General features: G+C 40.3%; 1 protein-coding gene and 1 pseudogene across 1 annotated transcript in view; one reads left to right on the top strand and one right to left on the bottom strand.

Annotated features, from left to right (window-relative positions):
• Positions 1-25,695, bottom strand: part of ASXL3 (ASXL transcriptional regulator 3) — a 148,898-nt gene that overhangs the window by 38,759 nt on the left and 84,444 nt on the right. The gene's annotated exons all lie outside the window — the stretch shown is intronic.
• Positions 947-1,682, top strand: LOC134362165 (large ribosomal subunit protein uL30-like; annotated as a pseudogene).

Raw genomic sequence — 25,695 nt, 5'->3', positions numbered from 1 at the left:
GCAGAATATATGTATCCTCTGTGATCCACCAATTAGATTGGTAGGCATGTACCCCAAAGCATTTTGAACTAAGGCAGACAAAAACCATAGATAGCAAAATGTTCATAGCAATACACTCAAAATAGCCACAAACTGAAAACAACCCAAATGTCCATCAAGATAATGAATAAGGAAATTAAGGTACATTCATTCACTGAAATACTACACAGCAATGAAAATAAATTAAGTACTGCTACACAGAACAGAATGTATAAATCTCACAAATACAATATTCAGCTAAATATAAGGGTACTTCAAAAAGTTCATAGAAAAATAGAATTAAAATTTGCACAAAGTTTTTGAAGTACCCTTGTACAACAGAGTACATACTGAATGATTCCTTTTGTATCAAGTTCAACAACAGACAAGACTAGTTGATGGTGATAAAACTCAGGATAGTGGGGTCCTTCCTGTGGGTATTAACTGGAATGGCAGTCGAAGAATTTCTAAAGTGCTAGCATATAGTCTCTCTTTTTAAAAAATCCACATACCAGTTATAGGGGCATGCTCACATTTTTAAAAAATATCAAAGTGTAGAACTATCAGCTGGGCACTTATCTGTACACATGTTAAACTTCAATAAAACTTTTATGCAAAAATAAAGGAATGATTTCTTTTTCTGTTACTCCCTTACCTGAATTAACAGCTGACCTCCAGAACAACAAGAACGATTATATATGGTGATCAGGGAAAATCTGGCATCGATAAAATCAGAAATGGCCAAGATAAACATGAGGTCTTGCTTAATATAATGTAGGTCTTTTATCTGCAACTATCCATTGTTTGGCATATATTTTAAAAAAATAGAGAGTTCATCCTTCATTTTGCTGCTGAAATTGGCTCATTTTCTGTAAATTAAAAGCTTACTTCGACTTTTCTGGCTAGAGCCACGGACAGTGTCAAAGAGAAGAAAAAAAAAAAGGTTCTAGCTATGCCAGAAATGTGTAAGAAAAAGCAAAGGAATTTCACAGAACTGAAGATCAAGCACCTGACAATGAAGAATGAGAATGAAGTTTGCCCAAAATATGCTTTGAAAGGTGAGGAGGAAGCTTATCTATTAAAAAGCTAAGCACTGTCTCAAGGAATATAGGCCGATGTACAGAATTGAGACTGGAATGGCTAGGACGGCAAGAAAAGCTAGCCACTTTTTGTGCACCTGCAGGACCCAAGCTAGCATTTGTCATCAGGATCAGAGGTATCAGTGGTGTGAGCCCAAAGGTCAGAAAAGTGCTGAAGCCTCTTCACCTTCACTAGATCTTCAGTGGCCCCTTTGTTATGCTCAACAACGCTTCAGTGAATATGTAGATGATTGTGGAACTGTACTCTGCCTGATGGCACCTGAACCTGAAGTCAGTTAATAAACTAATTTACAACATGGCTGTGACAAAATCAATATGAAGCAAATTGCCTTGACAGCGTACACTCTGAATGCTTGATCTCTTGATAAATACAGCACCATTTGCATAGATCATGAGATCTATAATGTTGGAAAGCACTTCAAAGAAGCAAATAACTTCTTGTGGCCCTTCAAATTATCTTCTCCACAAGATGGAATTAAGAAAAAGACCACCTATTTTATAGAAGATGGAGATACTGGCAACAGGGAAGATGAGATCAAAAGGCTTATTAGAAGGATGAACTAAGGTGTCTGCCATGATAATTTTTGTAATCTGGTCAGTGAACAGTGACTACTTTCAAAAAATAAATAAAATAGAGAATAAAAGCTTACAGTAGTTTTTAAGTTTAATAAAATTGTCACACACAATTGGTATAAAGAAAATGTCTTCAGTTAAAAAAAAATGTAAAATATCCTTAAGTTTTGGAAATGGGTCTATGTAAAGATGGTAGGACGGTATCCCAGTACTTTTTCTTCCCCAGTGAAATACAAGTATATACTTAGCAGATGTTAATAGTACAATGTTACATTCATTGTTGCTATAACATTATTTTGTCTTCTGTAATATAAGGTTTATTCATGCCCTTTTTAAGGTGTCTACAAAACAAAAATATTCCTCATTTCTTAAAAATAAAATGTATATTGACATATTAAAATATATTAATATAATAAGTATATCTAAGCAATCAAATATATCAAATAATATCTGAGTATCAATAACAGCATATTCAGTCTTGATTTTTTTTTTTTTAATCAGGATGTATTTTTATTGCACTAAAATAGGGAAAATAAGAATTTATTTTTTTTATTTTATTTTATTTTATTTTATTTTATTTTTATTTTATTTTATTTTATTTTTTAATTTTATTTTGTCGATATACATTGTGGCTGATTATTGCTCCCCATCACCAAAACCTCCCTCCCTTCTCCCTCCCCCCCTCCCCCCCAACAATGTCCTTTCTGTTTGCTTGTCGTATCAACTTCAAATAATTGTAGTTGTTATATCTTCTTCCCACCCCCCGGTTTGTGTGTGTGTGTGTGTATGTGTGTGTGTGAATTTATATATTAATTTTTAGCTCCCACCAATAAGTGAGAACATGTGGTATTTCTCTTTCTGTGCCTGACTTGTTTCACTTAATATAATTCTCTCAAGGTCCATCCATGTTGTTGCAAATGGCAGTATTTCATTCATTTTTATAGCTGAGTAGTATTCCACTGTGTAGATGTACCACATTTTCCGTATCCACTTATCTATTGATGGGCATTTGGGCTGGTTCCAACTCTTGGCTATTGTAAAGAGTGCTGCGATAAACATTGGGAAACAGGTATACCTTCGAATTGATGATTTCCATTCCTCTGGGTATATTCCCAACAGTGGGATAGCTGGGTCGTATGGTAGATCTATCTGCAATTGTTTGAGGAACCTCCATATCATTTTCCATAGAGGCTGCACCATTTTGCAGTCCCACCAACAATGTATGAGAGTTCCTTTTTCTCCGCAGCCTCGCCAGCATTTATCGTTCAGAGTCTTTTGGATTTTAGCCATCCTAACTGGGGTTAGATGGTATCTCAATGTGGTTTTGATTTGCATTTCCCGGATGCTGAGTGATGTTGAGCACTTTTTCATATGTCTGTTAGCCATTTGTATATCTTCCTTAGAGAAATGCCTGCTTAGCTCTTTTGCCCATTTTTTAATTGGGTTGCTTGTTTTCTTCTTGTACAGTTGTTTGAGTTCCTTATATATTCTGGATATTAATTCTTTGTCAGATATATATTTTGCAAATATTTTCTCCCACTCTGTTGGTTGTCTTTTAACTCTTTTAATTGTTTCTTTTGCTCTGCAGAAGCTTTTTAGTTTGATATAATCCCATTTGTTTATTTTTCCTTTGGTTGCCCGTGCTTTTGGGGTCGTATTCATGAAGTCTGTGCCCAGTCATATTTCCTGAAGTGTTTCTCCTATGTTTTCTTTAAGAAGTTTTATTGTCTCAGGGTGTATATTTAAATCCTTAATCCATTTTGAGTTGATTTTAGTATACGGCGAGAGGTATGGATCTAGTTTCATTCTCCTGCATATGGATATCCAGTTATCCCAGCACCATTTGCTGAAGAGGCAGTCCCTTCCCCAGTGAATAGGCTTGGTGCCTTTGTCAAATATCAGATGGCAGTAAGTGTGTGGGTTGATTTCTGGATTCTCTATTCTATTCCATTGGTCAGTGTGTCTGTTTTTATGCCAGTACCATAGTGTTTTGGTTATTATAGCTTTGCAGTATAGCTTAAAGTCAGGTAGTGTTATGCCTCCAGCTTTATTTTTTTTGCTCAGCATTGCTTTGGCTATGCGTGGTCTTTTATTGTTCCATATAAATGTCTGGATAGTTTTTTCCATTTCTGAGAAAAATGTCTTTGGAATTTTGATGGGGATTGCATTGAATTTGTATATCACTTTGGGTAGTATGGACATTTTCACTATGTTGATTCTACCAATCCAAGAGCATGGGATATCTTTCCATCTTCTTGTATCCTCTCTAATTTCTCTCAGCAGTGGTTTGTAGTTCTCATTATAGAGATTTTTCACCTCCTTGGTTAACTCAATTCCTAAGTATTTTATTTTTTTGGTGGCTATTGTAAATGGGCAGGCTTTCTTGATTTCTCTTTCTGCATGTTCACTATTGGAGAAAAGAAATGCTACTGATTTTTGTGTGTTGATTTTGTATCCTGCTACTGTGCTGAAATCATTTATCAATTCCAGCAGTTTTTTGTAGAGGTTTTAGGCTGTTCGATATATAGGATCATGTCATCTGCAAACAGGGACAGTTTGACTTCATCTTTTCCAATCTGAATGCCCTTTATTTCCTTCTCTTCTCTGATTGCTCTGGCTAGTACTTCCAACACTATGTTAAATAGGAGTGGTGAGAGTGGGCATCCTTGTCTAGTTCCTATTCTTAAAGGAAAAGCTTTCAGCTTTTCCCCATTCAGGATGATATTGGCTGTGGGTTTGGCATATATGGCTTTAATTATGTTGAGATACTTTCCCTCTATACCTAACTTATAGAGGGTCTTTGTCATGAATGAGTGCTGAACTTTATCAAATGCTTTTTCAGCATCTATAGAGATGATCATATGGTCCTTGTGTTTGAGTTTATTAATATGGTGTATCACATTTATTGATTTGCGTATGTTGAACCAACCTTGCATCCCTAGGATGAATCCCACTTGATCGTGATGAATAATTTTACGTATGTGTTGCTGTATTCTGTTTGCTAGTAATTTAGTGAGGATTTTTGCATCTATATTCATCAAGGATATCGGCCTGTAGTTTTCTTTTTTGGTTATATCTTTACCTGGTTTTGGTATCAGGATGATATTTGCTTCATAGAATGAGTTTGGGAGATTTGCGTCTGTTTCAATCTTTTGGAATAGTTTGTAAAGAATCGGTGTCAATTCCTCTTTGAATGTTTGGTAAAATTCTGCTGTGAATCCATCTGGTCCTGGGCTTTTCTTTGTTGGGAGCCTTCTGATAACAGCTTCAATCTCCTTTATTGTTATTGGTCTGTTCAAATTTTCTACGTCTTCACAGTTCAGTTTTGGGAGCTTGTGTGTGTCCAGAAATTTATCCATTTCCTCCAGATTTTCAAATTTGTTGGCGTATAGTTGTTTATAGTAGTCTCGAATGATTCCTTGTATTTCAGATGAATCAGTTGTAATATCGCCTTTTTCATTTCTAATTTTTGTTATTTGAGTCTTCTCTCTTCTTTTTTTTGTTAGCCATGCTAACGGTTTGTCAATTTTATCTTTTCAAAAAACCAACTTTTTGATTCGTTGATCTTTTGAATTGTTTTTTGGTTTTCAATTTCATTCAGTTCTGCTCTGATCTTAATGATTTCTTTCCGTCTGCTAACTTTAGGATTGGATTGTTCTTGTTTTTCTAGTTCTTTAAGGTGAAGTGTTAGGTTGTTCACTTGCCATCTTTCTATTCTTCTGAAGTGAGCGTTTAATGCAATAAATTTTCCCCTCAATACTGCTTTTGCAGTATCCCACAGGTTTTGGTATGATATATCATTGTTTTCATTAGTTTCAAGAAATTTTTTGATTACCTGCTTGATTTCTTCTTGGACCCATATGTCATTAAGTAGAATGCTGTTTAATTTCCATGTGTTTGTATAGTTTCCAGAGTTTCGTTTGTTATTAATTTCTAGTTTTAATCCATTGTGGTCTGAGAAGATACATGGGATAATTCCAATTTTTTTGAATTTATTGAGACTTGATTTGTGACCTAATATGTGATCTATCCTGGAGAATGATCCATGTGCTGCTGAGAAGAATGAATATTCTGAGGTTGTTGGGTGGAATGTTCTGTAGATATCTGCCAATTCCAATTGGTCTAGAGTCTTGTTTAGATCTTGTGTTTCTCTACTGATTCTTCGCCTAGATGATCTGTCTAATATTGACAGTGGGGTGTTCAGGTCCCCTGCTATTATGGTATTAGTGTCTATTTCCTTCTTTAGGTCTAATAGAGTTTGTTTTATAAATCTGTCTGCTCCAACATTGGGTGCATACATATTTATGATTGTTATGTCTTCTTGATGGATCAGTCCTTTTATCATTAAGTAGTGTCCCTCATTGTCTCTTTTTATGGTTTTTAGTTTAAAGTCTATTTTGTCAGATATAAGAATAGCTACTCCAGCTCGTTTTTCTTTTCTGTTTGCTTGGTAAATCTTTTTCCATCCTTTCACTCTTAGTCTATGTGAATCTTTATGGGTGAGGTGGGTCTCTTGTAGGCAGCATATAGTTGGGTCCTGCTTTTTGATCCAGTCGGCCAGTCTGTGTCTTTTAATTGGGGAATTTAAGCCTTTTACATTAAGAGTTGTTATTGAAAGGTGTTGATTTATTCCTAGCATTTTATTGGTTGTTTGGTTGTCTTAGGTGTCTTTTGTTCCTTGCTTTCTGATTTACTGTTTGTTTTCTGTGTTTGTTGGTTCCTTAGGTTGTAGATAGTGTTGTTTTCTCTTCATGAATGCCATTTTTATTATACTAGCGGGTTTAGATTTTTCTTGGGTTTTTATGGCAGTGGTAGTTATTTTTCAGGAACCAAACCCAGTACTCCCTTGAGGATTTCTTGTAAGGGTGGTCTTGTGGTAGTGAACTCCCGCAGTTTTTGTTTGTCTGAGAAATATACTATTTGCCCCTCATTTCGGAAGGATAGCCTTGCAGAGTAGAGTATTCTTGGCTGGCAATCTTTGTCTTTTAGTATTTTGAAAATATCATCCCATTCCTTTCTAGCTTTTAGGGTTTGTGATGAAAAGTCTGATGTTAACCTGATTGGGGCTCCCTTATAGGTGATTTGACGCTTCTCTCTTGCAGCTTTTAAGATTCTCTCTTTATCTCTGAGTTTTGCCAATTTGACTATGACATGTCTTGGAGAAGGTCTTTTTGGGTTGAATACGTTTGGGGATCTTTGAGCTTCCTGAATCTGAAGATATGTGTCTTTTCCTATACCTGGGAAGTTTTCTGCCACTATTTTGTTGAATATGTTTTCAATGGAATCTCCATTTTCCTCCCCTTCTGGAATACCCATGACTCGGATATTTGATCGCTTATGGTTGTCTGATATCTCTCTCAGATTTTCTTCAATGTCCTTGATTCTTTTTTCTTTCTTTTTGTCTGCTTGTGTTATTTCAAACAGCCCATCTTCAAGTTCAGAGGTTCTCTCTTCAACTTCGACAAGCCTGCTGGTTAAACTCTCCGTTGTGTTTTTAATTTCGTTGAATAACTTCTTCAGTTCAGCAAGTTCTGCTACATCTTTTTTCAGGACATTGATTTCCTTGTACATTTCCTCTTTCAGATCCTGTATACTTTTCCTCATTTCATCATGATGTCTAGCTGAGTTTTCTTGTATCTCATTCTGTTTCCTTAGAATTATCAATCGAAATTCCTTGTCAGTCATTTCAAGGGCTTCTTGTTCTATAGGATCTAGAGTTTGAGATTTATTAACTTTTGGTGGTGTACTTTCTTGACTTTTTGTATTTCTGGTATCTTTTTTTTGGTGTTTATTCATTGTGGCTGGGGGTTTCACAGTTCACCGGTTTGAGACTAATGACTAACTAGGATGTTGCTGTGGTTGCCAATTTCGTATGGCTCCCCCCGTGACTGCTCAGTTGGCCTCTAGTGCCTTGTGTGTGTGGTTGTCTCGGGTCTTGGGCTTCTCCGGGGAGCCACCTTTCTGGTCAGCTTGGACTCTGCTGGGCTGGTGGATCACGTACCACAGGGTGTGTGATCTCTGTTGAGCTTTCACTTCCTGTGCAGGACTTCTCCCTGTTCCGTGTGCTCTGGCCCAGGCTGTTAGATCGTGCAGTGGCGACCCCACCGGGTGTGTGGTTTCTGTCGAGTCTCCCCCTCCCTGGCCGTACGTCTCCCCACTCTGTGCGCACTGTGCTGGGCTGGGGCGTGTCTTCTGCACCCCTCGTCTATCAGCTGGGCCTTCAAGACCCTGCTCGGCACCGCCTCGCCCAGGAAGTCTACCAGGTTTCTGCTGGGCACAGACGACTGGTCTCTCTGGGTGCCTTTGTAGCACTGTGTAGATCTTTCTCGGGTCTTGTTCACCTTTGTATCCCCCGAGTCTAAACCGAGTCTAGCGCCCACCTGCAGCCTGGTGTCCGGCAGGTTCAAGCGGACCTGGGAACTCTCCTACCACACTATTCCCAACCAGACATTCGTTAGGCTTTTTTCCAAACTGGTGGCCGCAGAGATGGTATCTGCCTCCCAGTAACAGGGAGTTTACCTGGGGCCGGAGTCCAGGGTATGGTGGAGTGACAGTCGGCCCGCCTGTACTTCCTTGCCGTCCCGACACTGGCCCGGGACACCCCCTCCACCAGCCCCGCCAGAGAACCGCGGAGGGAGTGGGAGCGGAGGCCCCCCGCGCCAGGCCAAGCAAGTGGGAGGGCTCAGTGATGGCCGAGCAGGGCGGAGCTGCCCGCACCTGGGAAAATGGAGGCAGCACCGGGGCAGTGAGTGGCCTGGTGGTGTAGGCGGGAGCCGCGTGGGCATCCACCCCCCGAACAGAGCTGTGCCAGGGATCACTCACAGTGCTGTGCCAGGTCGGGTGCTCGCTCTGTCTCTGGTTTGCCGCCTTTCCCAGTTCTCGGCCGCTGCCGCCTCAGGCTGTTCAGTCGCGGCGCAGCTCGGGCGCTCCCAGGAATCTTCTTTAATGCCGGTCTGAAACCTCGAATCCTGAATAGGGCAGCTGGCCGCCTTCAGCGCGGCCCCAGCCTCCGGGATCCTGGCTGCATCCACAGCAGCCCTGGCACCGTGTTCCCTGTTTCAAGACTCGCTTTTGCAGCTATGAAACAGTTCTTTTCCTGCTCCACACTTCAAAGCTGTTGTCTGTAAATGAGGCAGCCTTTCCTGCCAGGGGCAAAGTGGCGGTCACCCCCCACGACCGGTCAGCAGCAGCGATCCTCCCTTAAGAGATGGCGAGAGGAAGGTCCACAAGATTCCCGGCTGCCTGAGGCCCAGTGGCCGCCTTTTCCACCTCAGCTACTCCGCGCCAGCCGCCGCAGCCGCCGCCATCTTGAAAAGCCTCAGTCTTGTTTAAACAGATATTTTCTGGCTTCTTTCCTTTTCTTTCCATGGAATTTGTGAAAGGATAAAGCATTAGAAGAAGAATGTAGATGGGAACAGAGAGTATAGATAATAACATTCTAGAAACTATCCCAAGAGGAGATTTTTTTAAAGTGAGGAAACTGAACCACGTGAAGCATGATCTCAGCTCTCCAATGTATCCTTTCTTTCTTTCACTCACCACTTATTTAATAATATCTCTAATGTACGAAACACTAAATTTAAATAATCAAAATTTTGGTACTAAAATATTGTGACTATAAACAATTCTGTATAGGCCTGGTGCAAAACTACTCTAGGCAAGGAAAACATGATCCAAGTATCATTAACACCTCTGACCTCCCACATTATCAATGAGATGCTTCAGTTTTAAAATGTATCACACCATTTTCTAAGATGGCTTATCCGACTTTCCTACTAGACTATAAAATCCTTGAGCACAGGCACTGTATCTACTCATTAATTTTATCCCCACTGCATACCAAAGAAACAGGACACTTAGAAACAGGCTCAATGTTTATGAGTGGCAAAATGCAATTTTATTGTGATCATTAAAAACCTACTATAAATTAATTATCCCATTCTCTAAAGCTAATATAAACAAAATCCTCAAAATTATTGTAAATACTGATACAATAAAAGTATGATCAAAAGAAATGTTCTCTTTCTTTGAGGAAAAAATAAACAATTACTACATTAATATAGGCATTTGTAATAAAAACTGTCAAGCTCCCTGTGTTTTTCAGATAATCTATTCTTTAATATAACTCTCTTTTGAGAGGATTCTATAATATAAAAAAGCTTAGTAAAACTGCAATTTTTCTTTTGAAGTCTTAATGTGATATGAAATCTAAAAAGATAAGGAGAATATAACACAGATTTTTTCCTGAGGTGTTTTTACTCATAGAAATTAGATGTAAATCTAAATTTAATTCAAAAAATAGTTATCGAGTACCTTCTATATCATAGCACATATTAAAATATCCATGTGCTATTAATACGTTACTTTTGGGAAAAGGGTAATTCATTTAAGAAATGGCTTTGGCATACTTGGTAATCTAGAAGAGAAAAGCAAATTTAAACCCATATTCATTATCATATATAAAAGTTACATTAAAAATCTATAGGCAGTGGAGTTTCACTTCCAGAGTTCTGTGGATCTGTTCCCCAGAGAAACAACCTTAACATTAAAAATATTTTTAAAAATAATTATTTAAAGTCTTGGGAATTTGTCCTAAGGGTGTAGAGCAAATGAAGAAACATTCAGAAAATATGCTAAATCTTGGAAACCACTGCAAGTATCTGTGCCACTTAAGCCCTGACTCCTTCCCTCCATCCACCAGGTCTCTGTGAGGAAAACTCCTCTTCAGCTAGTAGTGGCCTAGAAGAGGGGACCCACTCTCCCCTCAGCTCCCACTCAAGAGATATAGTAACTCAAAGAGAGGTGCAGCCAAATAGCATTTCTCTTCCCTCTCCAGCTCTGAATTGCAGAAGCTAAATTCCTGGCAAGTGCAGCCAAAAGGTCACAGGCACCTTTCCTCTACCCAGTAACCACTTTAGGGTAGTGGCTCTGCCCAACATGTGGCAGATCAAGAATACTGGGGCCCTCACTCCAGCTTACTCATAGGAAGGAGGTTCCTTTCCAGGAGACGTAAGCTGAGAAGACCAGAGCATACCACTGCCACCAATGCCCTGCTATGAAAGCAGGAGTGCCACTCCTGTCCCCAGCTCTGGAGCAGTGACTTAATTTTTCCCAGGCAGAGAAAATGTCCATAAGAACAGAGAGTTTCTAAGGTATCCTAAAAGGAACTCACTTTATTTAAAATAGAATACAGGGAAGTTCGAGCCTAAGGGTGCTCTTGAAACCAATGAAGTTTTGATGGTAGGCCATAAGAAGAGACTGGTAGCTCTACGAGAGCAACAAGTTAGACTGTAGGCCAACTAATTTATCAGAGAGAATCAGGGCAAGATAGCTAAGTACAGCCCTTTTGGGATCTGAATCACCTCAAAAACTGGCCTCAAAACTACTCTGCAAAGGGACTCTAATTTAATTGGATCAGACTGTGGAGCAATTTATGCACCAAAGCATTGTTGAAAACAATAAAGCAATCAGGCAGCAATTAATAGAACCTGAGGGCTGGCTGTGATACCAAAGGCGATTGTAAAATCTTGAGCACACTCATATCTACCCAATAATGTTATCCCCATTGCTTACCAAGGAGACAGAACACTTAGAAACAGGCTCACAATGTTTATGAATGGCAAATGTAATTTTATTGTGATCACTGAAAACCTAATATAAATTACTATCCCACTCCCCAAAGCAAACATAAACTTAAAAAAAAGTTATAGTAAATAATGATAAAATAAAGGTACAATCAAAAGAAATACTCTCCTTCTTTGAATAAAAAATAATTTAAGTAATTACAACATTTCATAGAGGTATTTGTAATGGTTTAACAGAGAGTTCAGGGAAAGGGACAAAGAGTTCCAGGTTGACTGTGCTCGTGGCCAGGCTGCATGCACCCTTTGAGTATCAACATCAGAGGCGTCACGGTGCACAGAAATCAGCTTCACTAAAATAAACCAGACAAGTCTCTAAACAAGTCAAACAAGGAGGAAAATATTCAAAGAAATAACGACTAACTTTCCAAATTTGATGGAGAACAACCTACAAAATTGGAGAAGTTCAACAAACTTTGAGTAGGATAAATGCAAAAAGATCCACAACCAGACACATCATAGTAAAAATGCTAAAAGCCAAAGAGAAAAATTTGAAAGCGGCAAGAGAAAAATGACTTGTCATGTACAAGGAAACCACAATAATGTTAACAACTGACTTCTCACCAACCCAAAAATGAAATGAAGAAAAAATTCCCATTACAAAGAATAAAACGGAGAGGAATAAATTTAACAAAAGAATCATAAAACTTATACTCTGAAAACTAAAAAGCAATTTGAAAGAAATAAAAGACCTAAATAAATGGAAAGACATCCTATGTTGATGGATCAGAGGGCTTGATATTGTTAACCATTTGCAATACTACTCCCCAGAGTGACCTACAGATTCGAGATAATCCCTATTAATATTCCAGCTGGCTTCGTTACAGAAATTGACAAGCTGATCTTAAAATTCTTATGGAAATTCAGTGACCCAGAATAGTGAAAAAAAACCAAAAACTAAAAAAACAACTTGCGAAAAAACTGCAGAACTCACACTGATGAAAATCTAAAGGGGAAAATTTTTAAATATAAAAAATTAGAATATTTTGGAGATTTGTAAAATACTGATGTAGAAAATACATTGTTAAAACAGATAGGAAACTCAAAAATTTTTTTTTTCCTGTAGAGCTACTAACAACAACAGCAACAAAAAGACATAAGACAATAGATATTTTAGAAAAAACTGGGGAGAAAGCCCCAAACTGCTCTGTCACTGTAACTTTTAATCCTACGCTGCATTCAGCTCCCTGCTCACACACTTACCTGCTCCTACTTCGGCCGTTCCTGAACTCAGCCTGACCTGCTGTCCACTCGTCCTTTACTCTCACCCAGTCCACTGTTCCTTTCATTTCCATCCTTTTCAAGTTTAGATTTTCTGGCCCATCATGTTCACAGGACAGTTGTCTTTCTTGTCATTTAGATATGCTTAAGTGACAAAAGCCCAATCTATAGGAGACCTTTCCATTCTACAGCCAGCACTTTTGGAAAACTTTGCTCCTTTAAGCAGACAGGTTTGTTAATTGCGTGTTCATCTCCAGGCCCCTTATCACTCTTCAGCTGGCCTAATGTGCTGCTTTCAGTGACTTTCTCACCCTTCAGTCACTGTCGCAAACTGTTCTCCTCAAGTTTTTTACCTTTCTCCCTATCCTTATCCTACTTATCACTACCAGTACAGGATCCTGACTTCAACTTTCCTGGGGAAAAAAGAACCTGTGATGATCAGACAGGAACTCTCCTAGATTTTTCCACTAACAAAATTCAAATGCATTTTATCTACCCACTTTCTTCGTACCTTCCAGTTTTTCTGGAAGAAATCCTCTGCCTCCTTTCTAAGGAAAATTATCTCTACCAGTGCTTTGATCACTACCTACTCCACCCCTGCCTTTTAGGACTCATTACAGTAAGTTACCAGTTTCCATTTTTATCTTGATTATTTAATTGCTCACTCTCAAGGGGACCTCAAAGATCCCTTTGATCTCTAAACATACTAAACCCTCTCCCACATGAAAAAATACACCAAACGAACAAAACCCACCTCCCTCGTAACTTATGCTGTTGCAGTTACTCCGTCCCTTTTCCACTTTATAGCCAAATTTCTCAAAAGACAAGTCTGTACTCTCTACTTCCTTTCTTCTTTAACTTACATCGCATCCAACTCCAATCTGGATTTCTCCTCTATTAAATAAATAAAATGGTTCTCAAAAAGTATACTAATTCAAAAGGAGGAGATAAAATTATCATTCGTCGTGAGTGATATAATTATCTGGAAAACTCAAGAGTATAAAATGAAAAAATTAAAAATTATCAAAAATTCAGTAAGATGTCTGCATAAATACTTTTCATACACACAAAACACAACAACTATATTATGGGAAAAAAGACCCCACTTATAATAGCAATTTTAAAAAGAACAATGGCCTTAATGTGTTCAACAAGAAATTCTAAGATCTACTGCTCCTTTTCTCTGTTTCCATTTACAAGTAGAATACATGAAAGAGTTCTGTCCAAACACTGTCCTTCCTTAACTGCATACGTGAATCTGATCGTTAACGCTCAATCCTCATCTTACTCAAGAGTTAATCTAAGTATAAATTAAATCATGCCCTCTTTAAATATTTACTTCCCCTGGCTCCAATGATACGCACTTTTGGTTTTCCTCTACCCCACTTTTCTGGCTGTTACTCTGTAGTATCCTTTGCAAGTTCATTCTCTTTTATTCAGCCATTAAGATTTGGAAGTCTCAAGTCCTAGTCTTAGGTCCTCTCCTCAAGCTATTCTTTAGCCCATATCATTTATGTTCATGATTCTAATTATCATGCATATGTCAGTGGTTTCCAATGTTTTTTGAACTCCAGCTTAGAACTGTAGTTTAGCCTCCAGCCCTATGTCCAAGACTGAAAACATGCTCTTAGTCTGTTTGTGCTACAATGACAAAATATCTGACATTGGATAAAAACCAGAAATTTATTTTCGCATAGTTCTACAGGCTGGGAAGTCCAAGTTCAAGGCATCACAGATTTGATGTTTGGTGAGGGCTGATCTCTGCTTCCAGATGGCCCATTTGTTGATGTGTCCTCACATGACAGAAGGTACGGAAGAAATAAACGCTGTGTCCTCAATGTGGCAGAAGAGACAGAAGGGCCAGACAGCTCTCTGAAGCCTGCTTTATAAAGGCATCAACCCCTTCATGAGGTCAGAGTTCTCATGACTTAATCACCTCCCAAAAGGTCCGACCTCTTAACACCACCACCTTGGAGCTCAAGTTCCAAAATACAAATTTTGGAGAGAAGCATTCATTCAAACCACAGCAGATGCTCTTCTTCCAGTTTTATCTATCTCAATAAATGCCATCACTATCCATCTATTAGGCTAACAAGATACTTTAGCTGAGATTCAGGGGAAACAAAGATGGTTACAGCTCACAAAAGGAGAATCTGAGAAAACAGAGCATCACAGACAGAAAATTCTGGAGTGCTTCAGCTGAGCACTGATCAGCATCCTAATGTGAAGAAACTACAAGAGGCTAGGCAAAAACCAGCAGAAATCTACAGAGGTAACAGTGCCCTGTGCTCAGACAGAACCAGAAACAGTGCCTACTATCCACCAGCCAGACAAGACGACCACTTGCTTCAGTGGCAGAGAAGAATTCACCATAGACTGAGCCCTGGTCTGGTTCTGCCTAAGAGATCTTAAGGTTCTGAAGTACCAAACTGTTTCCAAACTTAACTGCTTCAAGCTTACTCATGTGCCAGCTCAGAAGCTCTCTTTTTCTCTCTTTCAAATTTATATTCCCAGGGAGCTTCATGCACATTCACTATTTCCAGTGTAGTTTCTCTTGCCAAACTGTAAGTTCAGGGAAGGCAGGACTCATTAGTCTCAGGTAACATAAGATCCCCAATGTCTAGTTTGTTGCATAGCCCACTGTACAACACCAATATTTGTAAAATTACTGAATTCTCTTGAATTTCCTTCAGTTCACTAAGATACTAATGAGATCATTTTCATCCTATGTCAGTAACACATAGAGGGTCTTCTCTGAATTGTCACACTGGGTCTCTTTTGTGTACTACCAAATCTTTCCTATGTCTAGTTATTGTCTGTCTTTGCATTTTAAGAGAGTGAGGTCAGCAGATGTTGGGTTAGAAGCAGATATTCAGATGGTTTCTGTCAAAAACTCTGTGGGACCTTGTACAAATCTTTTAGGGTCAGAAAAAGAACAAAAAGAAGTGCATGTTTACTCCAGTTGATGCTTGCCCAAGTAGAGGTTTGGCACTCTTGAGGAGTACGAATTGATTCTTTAACCAAGAACATCTTACCCATATATTTAGTGATACATCAATGAGGGTGGGCCTCCCTTTAGCTGGCAAAACATTTAATTTAGGCTTTGGACATAAACACAAGGTGACCCTGTATGTAGCAAGCACAGACTAGAAACACTTTCTGCAGTGGGATTCTGCTGTTTAGAGACAAAATCCTGGTGAACATTCCTGGAAAACAAGAGTACTATTGAGATTTGCTCCCCTGTGCCTTGGGCCCCCTCCCCCAGTGCTAGTTTTGCATAGGGCAGGTCTACAGTCCCTTCCAGGCAGAGCCCACAAAGAGTCCTCCTTCTGAGGCAGTCGCTGTCATTCATCATTTCTCTGCTTAATCTAATCTCACCTTCATTATCTCCTGCAGAAATTCCTCACAGTTTTTGGCATCTGGATGACATTCTTCCCCTAGGTTCCAGGACTGATAAAGAAATATATTAATGAGAAAAAGCCATGGGAAATTAGAAGCAGTGAAGGGAATTAAGTATGCATACTTATACTGCCACCTTAATCCAGAGGTTAAAACATTACTACACTGTTGACTTCCTGCTTATAATTGATTCTTTATTCCTTTACAATGAACTTTAATCAGTTTTACAAATGGAATCAGTATTTTCTCAGGCAACTATATGTTCTGAACAGAGTTTAATACTACAAATTCTTAAGGTGATTTTATTAGTGAAATCAGTTTTCTTTCTCCTACCCTTGACCTTAATTTAGGGTAAGTCACTATATGACACCTGTTCATCATGGTCTATGGTGAATCCCTTCCTCAAACTCTAGAACTGTCCCTTTTTCATATTTATGATAAAGCAAGTTTAATGTCCTTTATTTTCCATTCCTATATAAACTGGCAGCAAAATATTACACTACATATTATAGTATTAAATAAATTATATAAGCTAATGAAAAGGTAATTATGTAAATATTACATAACAATATTAAATATTTAGTAACCAATATGCTAGTGTTAGTGTACCACACATGGCCAAAGATACCCTTCCAGGCCATGAAGGTGCCACCCAGTACCATATATAAAAGAGGAAGAAATTGGTTTAATGCACAGAATAGCGTGTTCTCTGAGTTAAATGAATCTGTGTTTCTCTTAACTTCCTTACACATAGGATAAAAATAAGCTCTGTTTGTTGGATTGCCTATTACATGCAATTACTTGCGAATCTGTAATTCAATCTAGTCTATGCATTACTTGACATTCACTGAGGCAGATATTGATAAATAGGATTTGATATTAACTATTAGTTAACTAAAAAATGAATAATATGCAAATAAAATCACTTTCCTCCATAAGTGATTTCCATAAATTATATATGTACCTCCATACCCTCCATAAAGTCCATCCAGGTATGGTCTGCAAGAATATCTTTGGCTATGTATGATTTACTATCACCAGTAAGTAACTCGGGCAAGAACAAATAATGGATCTCCTAAGTACTTTAAGATATGCTTTCAGAAGCAGGGAAAAAGCCAAAGTATCAGTTCCATTAAAATAATTACATCTCAAGTACATACTTACTTTTACCTAAAGGTTTAAAATACTAGTATTTTTTCATATCTTTAATACTTTTGAATTTTATAATCTTTTAGGTAAATTGACATTTCATTATATATGCTATTTGTGGAATAAAATAACAGTATAATTTTTAAATCACTATATACAGTACATAGAGCAATCTCTAAGAGGAGACTGAGTTATTGAAAATGTATGAGCTATTTCCATGGAGGAAAAAAGATGGAAAGCCTTTTCCCATTTGCATTTATAAAGGCTGCGTGACTTCTTTAAATATATACACTGATGCCAACAGAGCCATCAGAAATCAATAAATCACATTCTCGTGTGCTGTAAAATGTCTGACACACACATTCATTTTCCTAGTTCAAAATTCTCTGCAAAAGGGACTGTGTAAATGTTCCATTTTAGTTTAATGACATTCTCCACAGTTAAAATTATGTGCATTATTGCCAGTGAGTGCAAAACCTGAGGAGCACAAAGCCAGACAGGATTTTAAAGCACCTACATAGTACATATCCTTCAGTGGCTAGTCATTTAACAGACCATAGACACAGATATGAATGCAGAACAAAATTAGAAGATTAGTAAGAATGGATTGAAATGCTGCAATTACCATTTGAACAAAAAATAGTAGGCATAATTTATTTAGAAGAAGTTGGGGGATGGTTTTCTAAGTATTTGCAGAGATGGCCCCATCAGCTCCCATACCACCAAATGGAGGCAGAGAAGAACATCACTTAAAATGATACCAATGCCAGAAATGACAACAACCTATTCATCAGTGAGGTTCCATTTGAAAGTGTAATAAAAACCTAAATAGTACTCTACTTTAGTTGACATTTATTCAACCAGCTGCCATATATTTTTAAAAGGTCACAAAACTGTTTTATGTAGACACAGTTTATAAAGTACAAATTCTTAAAGGAGGGATCTGCTATGTATAATCAAGGAAGTTCTAAAAATTCTCTAAGCACATTTTGCAGAGAGCTATGCACAAAGCAGGTCTGGCTACAAACCCAAGCACTGAATTTATTAAGCCAATATTCACAAATAGGGACTGAATAAAGAACTAGCTATAATTCTGCCTGTTCCCCAGCACTGACCAATGCTCCCCTGCTCCCTTGGTTTCTTTGAATTTGATCTCTGAACCAAAATGCTGTGGCCATGGAGATGACTTTTGACCCGTGTGTTTACCTAAACCTGATCTTATCTAAAGTGTATTATTCTGAAACTCTTTCATCCAACAACATATCTTCCTTTCAGCCCACATTTTCCTCTCCCTGAAAACTCCATTCAGTCCAGCCCCCATGACCTTACTCTCCCCCATATGCAGCCTGAATCCCATAATCAACCACTCCAAAAAAGCATCTCACAAGTCCCCTAAAATCTCTCAACTTCTTCAATTTGAGCTTTTGCAAATCTCCAACCCTTGAAAAATCCAACTTCTGGCATATCTGTCACCAAGCTAAATGCACAAATATTTAGCACTGCTGGGGTGAAAAACATATGAGTAAACCAACTGTATCTACTGCCATCTAACCTCAAATGAACCCTCAATGTTGCTCAGTGACCACTTCTTTCACAAGTATGAATCCCTATGACTTCCCATCAAGCTGCTTTCCAAAGTCTCTTTACTCTCCTGAAGCCCCTAGTCCTCTAGTCTCTGTGCAGATAAATGTACACCATACAGCAGAAAACCCTCACTTTCCACTGCACTTCTGACATTTCATTGTTTCTTCACTCCTTCTTTCCTGCTTTCCTCTTATCTTAGAAATCAGTACTTTATATTTTATTTTTCTTAAATAAGCTTCTCTAATATAGTCCATCCCTTCTTATCTACTCTAAAACTTTGGTTCATATATCAAATCCTTTCTGTTCTATCTTCAATTTATTCCATCCACTGCCTCAATTTTTAGGTTTAAAACATGTTTAATCTACCATAGCTTAAAAAAATTACCAATCTTCTGTTATTCTCAAATGCACAATAATCAATGCCTAAAACATGTATTCAACATCTCCTTCTCCCCCAAATCCAATTACCAAGTGCTATGAATGGAATGTTTGTTCCCTTCAAAGCTCATGTGGAAGCTCAGTTCCTAATGCTCCGGTGCTGAGAGGTGGGGCCTTTGGGAGGTGACTGGATTGTGAGGGTTATACTCTCATGAATGGGTTAATCCATTCATGAATTAATGAGTTAATGGATTAAACAGGTTATCATGGGAGTGGCACAGGGGCTTTACAAGGAGATGAGAGCACACTCACACTCTTGCCCTGTTGAAATGTGATTCCCTGTGACATCTTGGAATTCTGCATAGAGTCCCCATCAAGAAGAAGGCCCTCACCAGATGTGTCCCTCATCCTGGGACTTCCCTACCTCCAAAACTGTAAGAAACAAGTTTTGTTTATGAATTACTCAGTTTCAAGTATTCTGTTATTATAAGTGACAGAACACTGACTAATTTACCAAGTCTTGATTTGATTTCTAAAATGTCTAGTATGGACTGAATTGTGTCTTCCCAAAATTCATATGTTGAAGGCTTAACCCCAGTGTTACTGTATTTGGAGATAGGGCTTTTAAAAAGGTAATTAAGGTTAAATGACATCATAGGGTGGGGCCCTAGTCCAATAGGACTGGTGTCTTTATAAGAGTAAGGGACACCAGGGGTGCATGCTCACAGAGGAAAGGCCACGTGAAGACACAGTGAGCAGGAAGCCACCCACAAGCCAAGGAAAAAGGCCTCAAGAGAATCCAACCATGATGACACTTTTATTTTGGATTTTCCAGCCTCCAAAACTATGAGAAAATAAATTTCTTTTGTTTAAGCCACCCAGTTTTTGAATTTTTTTTATGGCAGCCCTAGCAAACAAACATAATATCTCATAAACAGGCCTTTCTTTTCCATTCTATAATGTCTTTGGCTAAAGTTATGTTCATCAGATAAGTTCAATTAGCTTTATAACTGATTTCCCAGCCTATATTCATTCAGTCATTCATTCAGGAAGCATTTGCTGAGCACTTGCTATGGGTTAGGCACAATGAGTAGAGGCAACAAAAGCACTGTCCTGAGGCCTTTATTCAAATGACGAAGACAAACAAAACATAAACGAGTTAATTACAGACCTTACAAACCATGATAAGTAATTGTAGACTATGAGAGGGAAGGAAATAAACACAAAAATAAGAGGAACTGAAGAAGGTACTTTAGATGGGAGGGGAGGCAAGAAAAGGCTTACTGAGGAGAAAACATTGAGACCTGGTACACGAGAAAGGAGAAAGTTGGTCTTGCCACATGATGTCAGTAAAGCATCCCTGCAGAGGTGTCAGCAAGCACAGAAGCTGAGAAAGGAGAAAGGAGAAAGGCTGGAGGGACAGAAAGGAAGATAGTGTGGCTCACCCAGAGCAAGCTGGAGAACAAGAGAATCCTCCCTCATCTGCTCCATGCTCCAGTCCTCCACCAGAGCTCTTTTTCTAAAATATAAATCTAACCACGTCATACTACAATGTATGTCTTGGTATGTTCTACAATACTTACTGACATTTGAGCTCTTTTAAAAAATGCTTTGGCTAACCCATCTTCCTGATGGATCTTGGACATGACTGGCACCACTGTGCACACAATAAGCACAAAATAGTTGCCAGCCTTGTCTTCCACTCCAGCACCAAACCCCTCCCACCTTCCTTTTATGAGAAGCCCCGTGACTTAAACAGAAACCCTTCTGCTGCTGTAAGGGTGCAATTCTCCACCCTGGTTGCATAGCTTCCACATTAGCATAATGCCCCTCCTTTATTTTATCAGCCAGCCCTTGTCACTTCGAGCGCAGCCAGGCAGATTCTTTTCCTTTAATAAAGCTTGAATGGTACCTGGCATCTCGGCTCACTTTCTTTCATTATGGTGCTGAAAGCCGGAAAGGGTCCTGGCCAGACTGTTGGACGATTCCCTCTCTTGGGTCAATTGGCCCCTCCCGGCTGCACTTCCCAGACCTGCTGAACCAGGTACATTCAAGACTCTCTCCTTTTTGCCATTTCGGACCAAAGTATCCGAAACATCGGCCTCAATTCAGGGTAAGTCAGTGGGTCTGTCCTGCCTCTATGAGTTCCCCCGGCTACTCTCTACGACCCTAATCTCTACAAAGTCCAGGCGCCTGGCCGAGGGAACTTTTCTCATGCCCCTCAGCTATTTGAGGACGCTTCATTAGCTGGTCATGGCTTTTCTCTAGAAAAGAAGGTGGACACCAAAGAGGATGTTCTTTGTTGGCACTCTTCTCCTACCAGGACTGCCCATTCCCTCTCTTATCCTCTATACAGGATCCTCATGATCCAAACCTCCATGCTCTATGCCTCTGGGCCATCTCCTGGCCAATTTCTTGGCCTCCATGGAAACATTAAACCTAAGCATCTCGTTTTTTACTGTACTCGACAATCTATGCCTCCAAGCTGTCTCAGCCTCCAGGGAGACATTAAAACTTGAATGCCTTGTTACAATGGATCCCAGTGGCCACAAGATGGCACTCTCAATTTAGATACTCACTGAGACGGCAAAAGCTGGAGAGATTCCTTTCTGTTCAAACCTTCTTCTATCTCTGAACACGTTCTTCTCTCTGTCAAAACTGTCCTATGTCTCAAATTCTCCTAGCACATGCCGACTTCCCCTTCTGGACTCAGATTAATCTTTTAATCTGCCAGATTACAGTGCTACCCGTACGGGCAACCTCAACTACCTCTGTATGCTCCAAATCCTTCACCAGCCCCTCCATCTTTTCCCTCTCTTTGTCCTCAGTTTGGGCTCCTTTATACACCCCTGTGCGAAGTGGCTGGGATGGAGGGATTGTCCTAGTTCATGTCCCCTTTTCTCTTTCGGACCTTTCCCAACTCAAAAAATGACGGAATCCTTCCAGTTCAACCCAGACACATATCTGTCCCCTGAAGACAGGGAACAGGTCTGGGTATCAGCCCAACAGGCTGACAAGGTACATACTCAAAATAATAGGCAGCCTGTGGGAACCACTGCTGCTCCTTGCAAGGACCCAAATTGGGACCACCAGGCTGGCCACAGGGATTGGGATCTCCAGGATAACATGATCACACACTTGATTTATGTATGGCCTCCAAAAGGCTACTAATTCCTAACCTGCCTCTCTGAGGCTTTACATAAATACACACAAATAGATCCAAACTCCCCTGCAGGCATGGCCCTTTTACACTACCTCCTCAACACAGCTTTCAAGGTTTTTAACAATAGAGAAAGAAAAAAAAAAAAAGGTTCGTTACAAAAGAGATCAGGCCAAATACCAGCTCCTGGCTAATGCCATCCATGGCTCACATACTCCAAAGCAGCTGCCTCAAGGGACAAACCACCCAAGAACTGCTTCAAATGTAGTCAACTGGGCCACTCAGCATGGCTTGTTCTAATCCCAGGCCCTCTCCTGGGCCCTGTCCTCACTAAAAACAGCCAAATCACTGGGGTGTTGTCTGTTCCACTCGCCAGAGAGGGAGTGCCCCAGTCCCCAACTCACAGCCTTTGGCTCCACAGTCATCCCTACCAGAGCTTCTTGGCTTTGCCCAGGAGGAGGACTGATGATGCTCAGGGCCTGTGGCCCCCACAGAGATCACCATGCATGAGCCCAGGGTAACTTGCCTCAGAGCAGGTGAGCTGATCTCTTTTGTCATTGATACAGGGGCCACTTACTTTACCCTTCCTAAATATGCAGGAACAACAACCTTGTCCTCTATCACAAAAGTAGGGGTCATGGGATCAGAATACCACCCATGGATCACTCAACCCCTTTCCTGCACCCGACATCACACTCAATTCATGCACAAATTTATAATAATGCCTCAATGACCAACCCCCTTACTGGGATTGGACATCCTTTTCAAATTCAAAGCTACTCTTAACCTAAACACTTTAACTCCAGCTATAATACTGCTGTTACAGGCCACCCAGACCAGCCCCCTGAAGTTTTCACCTTCCCCCCACCCCCTCAGACAGGGTTAATCCCGTAGTAGGAGACACTTCTCCCTCCATTACTACACACCATTCCCCTATCCCTGTTAAGCTGCGAAACCCCTCTTTATTCCCTAATGTCCCACAAGACCCCACTGCTAATAAACACCTAATAGAGTTAAAGCCCTTTATAAACAAACTCTTTTCTTCTCATCTCTCATGGCCTACCCACTTGCCTTTTAATACACCCATCCCTCCGGTTGTAAAGCCTAACAGCTCATAACACTTAGTACAGACTAATCCTGACATGTGTCGCTCCCAACAACTCACCTGTACAGTACTTCAGGGGTTTGGGGATTGCCCCCACTTCTTCAGCGAGGCCTTAGCTCAAGACTTATCTGAACTTTCCCTAACCTCTAGCACTTTAATACAATATGTGGATGAGCTCTTCCTTTGAAGCCCCTCCTATGAGGATTCACAGGCCTACACTATTGCTCTCCTTACTTTCCTGCTGGCCTCCAAGGGATACCAAGTATCCCCAGCAAGGCCCAAATTTCTTCTCCTTCAGTCACTTACTTGAGAGTCCATCTCACCCCCAACACCAGAGAAATAATGGTGGATCACAACAGTCTAGTTTCTGAACTACCAACTCCCACCACAAAGAGTGACATTCTCTCTTTCCTGGGGCTTGCAGGATATCTCTACATGGGGATCCCCAATTTTGGCATGCTAGCAAAACCACTTTATGAGGCAGCCAAAGGGGATCTTGCTATTCCTTTAGATCCCACAAAGCCCATTCATTCTCCCTTCCAGCAATTAAAAGCTGCTCTCCTTGCAGCCTCAGCTCTATCTCTCCCAAACCTATCTCATCCTGTTATCCTATATATCACCAAAACCCAGGGATTGGCAATCAGGGTTCTGGAACAAAAGGCAGGAGATATTTTCTCCCTGGTTGCATACCTCTCTAAACAACTAGAAACCACAGCTTGAGAATGGGCCCCTATTTATGGGCCTTGGCAGCAGCTTCCCTTATACCACAAGAAAGCTCTAAACTAACTTTTGGAAAACAAACAGTCAAGACCTTCTCAGCCATAAGACCAAGTCAATTCTCTCACCTTCCTGCCTACAACTTATTCACCCTACCTTCATTGAAAATTTCCAGTTCTCCTTCAAAACTTGCCCTCCCTTAAATCCAGCCACTCTCATCCCAAAACACTCATGATGCTTAGAACACAATTGCACGGAGGCTTTAGACCTCTTTCTCAATCCCTTTTCACACATCTCCCCGCATCCCATTACACGATTCATAGAAGGGAGTGCCACATCCATGCCCAGCCATATGGAAGGAGAGAGGATACGTGACCACTCAGGGAGGGCTCATAAAAAACGGACATCTTATCAAGATATTTCTTGAGGCTGCACAACTCCCAAAGGAGGTTAGGGTTATACACTGCAGAGGACACCAAACCTCCAATGACACCATAGCCCAGGGAAACAAACTGGTGGATCTAACTGCAAAACAGGCTGCTCAATCACCAGGCCCCCACTCTTCCTCTCTTGCTCAGGTCCTTCTCATGGCCCCTATGCTCCTACCCCAATTAACACCTCAAGAAATACAACACCTCCAGCAATTGGGAGCACAGGGAAAGGACAACTGGTATACTCTCTCCTGTTGCTATGTCCTACCTACCACACAAGCTGAGCAAATTCTTTCAGATTTCCGTAATTCGGTACATACAGGCTATGAACCCCTACTACACCTTCTTCAGCCCTTATATTACTCTCCCCACATGGCCAAGTTACTAAAACAAATCACTCAAAATTGTCCTTTGTGTACTTGTTGCTCCAATCAAGGTGGCCTCCACGTTCAGTCATTTCCCTCCCACCAGGCCAGAGGATACACTCCTGGCCAGGATTGGCAAATTGACTTTACTCACATGCCTCCTCACAACCTTAGTAGATACCTTTTCAGATTGGATTGAAGCTTTGCCCTGCACTTCAGAGGCTGCCACAGCAGTAACACATGCTCTGACCTCAGAAATCATCCCTCGTTTTGGCCTCCCCACCAGTCACTCACTCACCTACAGGCTGCCCCCTGCAAGCCCACAGGCCTCAGCCCTCTCGAACTTATGTATGGTAGGCCCTTCACTCTCACATCTCTCCCTTCCAGCTCATCACCTTTAGACCAGTATCTCCCTACTGTTTCGCTAATTAGGGATGAAGAATCAGGAACAGGTCAACCTTCTATTACCTCATCCTTTCCCCACCACCACCTTAGACTTTAAACTGAGCCCACGACAGCAAATGTATATTAAGACCCAAATCCCAAAGCCCTTCTCACCATGCTGGGAAGGGCCTTATACAGTACTTCTCACCACCCCCACAGCAGTAAAAGTACTAGGAATGGCCCCTTGGTATCACTTATCCTTGGTAAAACTAGCACCTGAGACTTTACCCAAAAATCTCTTAACACCAAGCCAGAGGGGTCCCTCTGCTCAACCCCCAACCCAACATCTCCTCACACTTTGTCCATTTTAGGACCCACAAAACTGAAAATCTCCAGGACCTCTGCTCTTCCTCCAATCCCAAAAGAAGGATGATCTTTCCCCCAGCGATTATCCTCTCACTCTTGCAGGC

The sequence above is a fragment of the Cynocephalus volans genome, chromosome 13 (assembly GCF_027409185.1).
Source record: "Cynocephalus volans isolate mCynVol1 chromosome 13, mCynVol1.pri, whole genome shotgun sequence".
NCBI lineage: Eukaryota > Metazoa > Chordata > Mammalia > Dermoptera > Cynocephalidae > Cynocephalus > Cynocephalus volans.
The sequence above is the reverse complement of the archived record's forward strand: the minus strand, read 5'-3'. Positions and strand labels throughout refer to the sequence as shown.